This window comes from Salvia splendens, chromosome 3 (assembly GCF_004379255.2).
Source record: "Salvia splendens isolate huo1 chromosome 3, SspV2, whole genome shotgun sequence".
Taxonomy (NCBI): Eukaryota; Viridiplantae; Streptophyta; class Magnoliopsida; order Lamiales; family Lamiaceae; genus Salvia; species Salvia splendens.
Genome location: NC_056034.1, coordinates 25,317,769 through 25,325,995, shown reverse-complemented (window position 1 = coordinate 25,325,995; position 8,227 = coordinate 25,317,769).

Sequence of the window (8,227 nt, the reverse complement as noted above, 5' to 3'; positions counted from 1 at the left end):
TCCGGTTGACTGTGAGATCGTAAAGTTGTTCTTAAGTCAGAAATCTCCCGTCTTTGACGAAATGGGGGAGCCAGCCACGGCCGAATCTTGGATACGCTCATTAGAGCGCATTTTCGCAATCTTGGGGTGCAACGATAGAGAACGAATGACTTGTGTGACCTACCGGCTAACCGAGGCTGCCGACTTTTGGTGGGACACACGGATGAAGACAATGCCTCGAGAGCAAGCAGCGGGAATGACTTGGGAGGGTTTCAAGACAGAGATATACAATAAGTATGTACCCAAAAGCTATCGGAAGGCGAAGGCGTCTGAATTCTACAACCTGACCCAAGGACGCATGACTGTGACCGAGTATGATCGTGCGCTCAGCAGCATGACTCGATATGCACCTGATCAAGCCGATACCGACGAAAAGCTGGCCGAAAAGTTCCGTGGAGGACTAAGGCCTGAGATAAGAATGTCGTTGGCTAGTCGTGGGATACTACCCTACGCGGAAGCTTTGGCCCTTGCACTGGACATTGAGGCAGCAATGCCCCAGGAGAGGGTGAAGGATAACACCACTTTGGCACCACCTCCACCACACCATTCCCGAGAGAAGAGGAAGTGAGAGGGAAATAGACTCCCATATGACAATAAGAGGTATCAGCACACCTCGAACCAACCTCAGTATGGGAGAGGTCAAAACTCATCTAACCAGAGAGGTGACTTCCGACCCAAGCCACCCCAATGCAACGTGTGCTCCAAGTATCACTTTGGAGAGTATAGAATCCAGAGCACCGCTAAGTGCTTTAACTGTGGGGGAAGCGGCCACTTCTCTAGAGAGGGTCCTAGTAAGAGGGTGGCAACAAAGTCGAGGCAGAACACTCAAGGACCTCGCATGCAGCCAAGGGCGCCGCAAATAGAACCAAGGGGAAATCGCGACCAACCTCCGCGACAGCAGCAGCCCTACCGCCAAAGACTTCCCTCTCAGGCTAGAGCATATACCTTGAGTCGGAAACAACCCAAGATCGAACAAGGGAATCAGGAAAACGGAAACCTGGCAGGTATGGGCAAAATCCTCGACATCCTATCATTGTGTTGTTTAATACGGGCGCATCGCATTCATTCATATCGGATTTGTGTGTGGATACTTTGAGCTTGCTTGTTAGCAAATCTGAACATAAGATGATAGTGTCTTCACCAGTAGGTGGGACAATAGAAATCTCACGAACATGCCCGCACGTAGAAATTGTTATGGGAGGCCTTAAGATAGTCGCTCATGATCTGCAAGTTATGGCGATCGGGGACATCGACGTAATTTTAGGAATGGATTGGTTAACCTCGAACTTTGCGACGATTCGTTGTAAGGAGAGACAGATATCTCTACAAACCCCGGGAAAGGAACCCATCGTGTACCATGGAATCTCGATGAACCGGCGAATCTCTATCATCTCCGCGCTTCAAGCTAGTACGATGGTGAGGAAAGGACATCCTGCTTATCTCGTCTGTCTACAAGGAGAGGAGAAAGGAGAAAGGAAAATGGAAGACGTAGCCGTCGTACGGAAATTTCTGGACATTTTTCCCGAAGCATTGCCTGGACCACCGCCAGATCGACAATTGGAGTTCACAATCGACCTAGCACCAGGGTCGGCACCTGTGTCCAAGGCACCATACAGAATGGCGCCTAAAGAGTTAGAAGAACTCAAGATACAACTCCAAGAGCTTATGGACCTGGGTTTCATTAGACCCAGTGTTTCACCGTGGGGCGCGCCTGTGCTTTTTGTAAAGAAGAAGGACAGATCGATGAGAATGTGTATCGATTATCGGGAGCTGAACAAGTATCCACTGCCAAGGATAGATGACCTATTCGATCAACTTTGAGGAGCCGGTGTATTCTCGAAGATGGACTTAAGGTCCGGATATCTTCAGTTGAGAGTCCGACGAGAAGATATACCAAAGACGGCCTTTCGAACGAGATATGGTCACTATGAATTTGTCGTGATGCCGTTTGGATTGACGAATGCACCTGCGGTATTCATGGACTTGATGAATCGAGTGTTTCATCAGTACTTGGATAAGTTCGTTTTGGTGTTCATAGATGACGTACTAGTTTACTCGAAGAATGAGAAGGAACACGAGGAACATCTGCGAATCACCTTGGAGACTTTGAGGAGCGAGAAGTTGTACGCCAAATTCAGTAAGTGTGAGTTTTGGCTCAAGGAAGTAAATTTCCTTGGTCACATCGTGTCGGCAGAAGGAATTCGAGTAGATCCCGCTAAGGTTGAGGCGGTGCAACAGTTGAAAGCACCTTCAACACCAAACGAGATTCGGAGTTTCCTAGGTTTGGCGGGATACTATCGAAGGTTTATAGAAGGGTTCTCCAAGATAGCGAGACCCATGACACGACAACTCAAGAAGGGGGTGAAAGTTAATTGGACTCCCGAGTGCGAGGCAAGTTTTCAACTCTTGAAGGAAAAACTAACTAGTGCACCGATCTTAGCTGTGCCAGAACCTGGAGTGAACTACGTGGTATACACGGACGCTTCGAAGGTGGGACTTGGATGTGTGTTGATGCAAAACAACAAGGTGATTGCTTACGCATCCCGACAATTGACCGCACGAGTTGAACTATCCAACCCACAATTTGGAGTTAGCAGCAGTGGTACACGCCTTAAAGATTTGGAGACATCATCTCTACGGAGTTCGATGTGAGATCTTTACGGACCACAAAAGCCTGAAATATTTCTTCGAGCAAAAGGATCTAAACATGCGACAACGAAGATGGCTCGAATTGGTGAAAGACTACGATTGTGGCATCAATTACCACCCTGGGAAGGCAAATGTAGTGGCAGATGCCTTGAGCCGGAAAGGTCATCCCCAACTGGCCACTTTTCTCACCAAAGAAAAAAGCTTGATACGCGAATTTAGCAAGATGCGTTTGGAGGTAGTGAGAGCACCTAAAACGGTGGAAGCGCGAATCGCCACTTTAGTTGTTGAACCTAACCTAAGGTCGAGAATTATAGAAGCTCAACGGATGGATAAGAAACTAGAGAAAATACGTGTAGAGGTGCGAACCGGCGAATCTGGAAACTTTAGTGAAGAAGGTGACAACGCTCTTACCTTCAAAGGAAGACTATGCATGCCGGACAACGAGGAGCTCAAAAATGAAGTGATGAGCGAAGCACATGAGACTCCTTACACCGCCCACCCAGGAAGTACGAAAATGTACCAAGACTTGAAGAAGTCCTTTTGGTGGAACGGTATGAAGAGGGATATGGCGGCCTTCGTGGAGCGTTGCTTAGCCTGCCAACAGTTGAAGGCTCTCCATCAACGACCGTACGGAAAGTTGCAACCACTAGAAATCCCCGAGTGGAAATGGGAACACATCGCCATGGAATTAGTGACAGCACTACCAAAAACGCAAAGAGGGAATACTGCCATATAGGTAATTATAGACCGACTCACCAAGAGTGCACACTTCATACCGATACCCATAACCTATGGATCAAACAAGCTAGCTCAAGTGTATATAAAGGAAATAGTGCGACTGCATGGAGTCCCAGTGACGATCATGTCTGACCGTGACCCGAAATTCACATCAAGATTTTGGATCAACCTACAACGTGAGGTAGGAACTCGTTTGAATTTTAGCACCGCTTTTCACCCGCAGACAGATGGGCAGTCCGAAAGAACGATCCAAACTCTCGAGAATATGTTGAGAGCCGTGGTGTTGGACCGAGGAGGAAGTTGGGAGTCCGCACTACCACTGATCGAATTCGCCTACAACAACAGCTTTCAGGGAACGATAAACATGGCGCCGTACGAAGCCTTGTACGGGAGGAAGTGTAGATCCCCGCTCTACTGGGACGAAGTTGGCGAGAGAAGAGTACTTGGCCCTGATGCAGTTGAAGAGATGGTTAGAATCGTCCGACAAATTCGCGAGAAGATAAAGGAAGCTCAAGACAGACAGAAGTCATACGCGGATGAACGACGAACCGACTTACAATTTCAAGCTGCCGACAAGGTTTTTCTCAAAGTATCCCCGTCAAAAGGGATTACGCGTTTTGGTGTCAAGGTTGAAGCCGCGATTTATTGGGCCTTATGAAATCCTCGAAGGAGTGGGCCCTGTTGCATACCGTTTGGCGCTACCCCCAAGCCTTGGGAACGTGCACAACGTCTTTCATGTGTCGCAATTGCGGAAATATGTGTTTGACCCGAAGCACGTGATTCACTACAAGGAAGTCACGTTGAACCCGGACTTGAGTTACGAAGAGAGACCCCAAACGATATTAGACCGAAAGGTCCAAAATGTGAGAAATAAACCAGTTGCTTACGTGAAAGTACATTGGAGAAACCATGGGCATGAAGAAGCCACGTGGGAGCTCGAGGACAAGATGATGGAGTTATACCCAGAACTCTTCCCATGAGAGTACCAAATTTCAGGACGAAATTTCTTTTAAGGGTGGTAGGATGTGACGCCCCACTTTTCGAACCCTAATTTTTGAACCCTAAGATGATTAAATTTACTTTCTTTTATTGTCGAATTAATTGATGAATTGCTATGTGTTTGCTTTGGTGACCTAATTTTGATTTGACCGAGTCAAATTCGTTGATTTTATGACGTGTCTTAAATTAATTGATGTGGAATGAAATATATATTGCGGTGAATTATATTTTAAGGGGGGTGAGATTTAATTAGAATCATAAATAATTACCTTGCCCTTTTGTGGAGGAAATTTTCGACCACTATTGATTATTGGAGAGGAATTTTATTTCTTGGATTTAATTATTTGTTTTGAGATAATTATCCAAATTAAATCCTAAAGCATAATTACCTTATTTCCTATGGAAAAATCGACTCCCACTATTTTCCTAAGGGAGATTTTGAAATCTCCTAATTTTTGGGAGGAGAGAATTATTCATTATTTATTTTGATCCCTTAATTATTTCTTTCCATGTTTTAATTGGAATGTCCTAGCAAATCTTTCCCTACTTTATTTCATTAAAGATTTGAAATTATTCCTTATTGAGGGGGAATAATACACGCCTATTTCCTATATTTGTGGGAGGATTGTTATTTATTTTTCAGCTTCGTTCTGCTCCGTGAAATATCATATTAAATCAGAGGCTAATTAAATAGCCATGATTTTTTAAAATCCTCCTTATTTCTCCCTCAATATTCACGCCATTTCCTCCCATCAAATCTCCACAAATCTCTCAAATCTTTATTTCAATTATTCCCCCAAATCTTGAATTAATTGGGAAATATTCTATTCCCTAAACTCTATAAATAAAAGACTCCTAGCTCTAGCCACCACACTCACACGCCTCCTCCCTCTCCCTCACGCCATTCTCTCTTTTTCATCTCCTCTCCCACTTGTTCTTCCACTCTACTCAAGATCCTTTCGAATTTCCAAGAGATTGTTGAAGAATCGAGACTTTTTATTCGTTCCTACCGATTGTTTCGTCCAAGAAAGGTAAAAATCAGACCATATTCTTCATTCCTCTCCATCTAAACATTCTTTGACTCCCTCATGCATGTAGAGAGCGTAGGGAATTCAAATCCAAGGGTTAATCGGTGGGAATTTGCTTTTGTATGTGTGATTGCGTTTTGAATGAAATTGTTTGATGATTTAATGAATCTATGGTGAAATATATGTGATGTTACGAAAGGATGAGTATAAGGACTCTTTTGAGCATGTTTGTGTGTTAAAACCATGAAAATGTTGATTTTGAATAAATAGGGATAAACCCTAATTCGAATCTTTTTAAAGGCCTGAAAAACTGTGAGTTCGGACAGTATATTCCGACATGTATTTGACCGACCAAATGAACTCTGATTTGATCTATTCTTTTTCTTGATGTATTCTATGTTGTGTGTGAATTTCAACTCTTTTGGTTATAAGATGAATTTTTGGTGAATTTTTAAAGTTGACTGCGCAATTCTGCCATAAAATGCTTTCTCGACCAGCAGGTTAAGTTGTTAATTTGACCGAACAAAAAAGGGTATTTTGATATGAAATTTAAACTGGAAGTTATTTGATGAGTCTACTGTATTGTGCTATAGTTTTAGCCCCAACGGAAGTCGGGTGAATTTTTAATGATTTTTACAAAATAGTTGCGCAGTGCTGCCAGATTTCTACCTTTACAAAAACAACTATATTATTATGTTATGAATGATATACATGAATTATATATGTGATGGAGTGATGTGATATGCAAAGAGGTATGCTATGATGTGAATTCCATATGTTGATGGGGGAAAGGGGAAGTTAGGGACATGCATAAATTTGAAGTCCATGTTGGTGACTGATTGGGAATACCTTATCTAAAGGTGAAAATTCGTGCGCTAAGCGTGATATCAAAGCGACAGCAGTACTTGTGATTCTAAACGGTCGAGGTGGGCTCTCTTTTAAATAAGGACTATGTCCTAATGTTTTATCGATGGAAATAACTATGATTATCATGCCTTGATTTGTTTTTACGTGCCTATCTGATGTGGCTTTTGCCACTATTATATAAATCGAATTCGGGTCCTCGTAGGGCTACAAACCCTACTTGGATTAGTGTACACCTATGGTAGACTGTGTGCTAGCGTACGGGCTGGCCGGTCTCGTGACCTGGTTTGCGGCCGCATTCCTTGTCATGTATTGACAGATATGGTTGACGTCTATGGGAAAATGACTGCGCAGTCGCTATTTTTGAACAATGGAAAATCTTTTGGGTGCCTCGGGCCTTTCTAAAGTAAAACCCCGATGGTTACTTGCGGATGGCATGATAACATATACTTTTATTTAAAATGTTTTCGGCATGAGCCACTAAGTATTATTTTTATAGTACTCAGCTCTGCATATGTTTTCACTATGTGCAGGTTGAGCGGCGACGAGCGGTTGGTGATGTTGAGCAGGAATTAATAATAAACTATGGTCGTTTTGAAACTCTGAGTGTCGTTGTGTCTTCACACATGACGTCACTCTTCTCTTGGATGCTTCCGCTGTGATGTCTTCTTTACATATACTTTTTATTAAATTCTAAAACTGTTTTATTTGGGATATTTGCATACTCATTACTCTTTTTGAATAAATGTTAAACCCTAAGTCATTTACTTGTTGAACATAAATACTTTTGGTCGTTTTATTTATTAAACTTAAATTCTTAGTCAAACTCTTGTTGAAAACCCTAGTCTTCTATGTCTGTCATTTAAGTCCTTTTGAACACGATCGCCTGCATTTATTAACCCTAGAGGGCGGTCGTGACAACTATTGATTATTGGAGAGGAATTTTATTTCTTGGATTTAATTATTTGTTTTGGGATAATTATCCAAATTAAATCCTAAAGCCTAATTACCTTATTTCCTATGGAAAAATCGACTCCCACTATTTTCCTAAGGGAGATTTCGAAATCTCCTAATTTTTGGGAGGAGAGAATTATTCATTATTTATTTTGATCATTTAATTATTTCTTTCCATGTTTTAATTGGAATGTCCTAGCAAATCTTTCCCTACTTTATTTTATTAAAGATTTGGAAATTATTCCTCGTGGGAGGAATATTCCACACGCCTACTACCATATTATTTGGGAGGATTTTCATTAATTTTCTGCTCCGTATTATTTTACTCTGCTCCGTGGAAATACCAAATTAAATCATGGCTAATTAAATAGCCATGATTTTCGAAAATCCTCCTTATTTCTCCGTCAATAGTCACGCCATTTCCGCCAATCAAATCTCCTCAAATCTCTCAAATCTTTATTTCAATTATTCCCCCAAATCTTGAATTAATTGGGAAATATTGTATTTTTCAACTCTATAAATAGGGATAACCCAAAACCCCCTAACCCTAGCCCCACTAATCAAACGCCTACTCCACTCTCTCCCTCACGCCATTTTCTTCCCCTCCACATATCCCACTTGTTCTTCTACTCTACTCAAGATCCTTTCGATTTGCCAAGAGTTTGTTGAAGAATCAAGAGTTATTTTTATTTCTACCGATTGTTTCGTTCAAGAAAGGTACAATCAAATCTCTATTCTTCATTCCTCTCCATCTAAACTTTCTTTGACTCCCTCATGCATATAGTGAGTGTAGGGGATTCAAATCTAAGGGTTTAATCGGTGGGAATTTGTGTTTGTATGCGTGTATGCTTCTTGAACGTAATTGTATGATGAATTTAAATGAATCTTTGGTGAATGATGTGTGATGTTATAAACGAATGAGGGTGATGACTCTTTTAAGCATGTTTGTGTGTTAA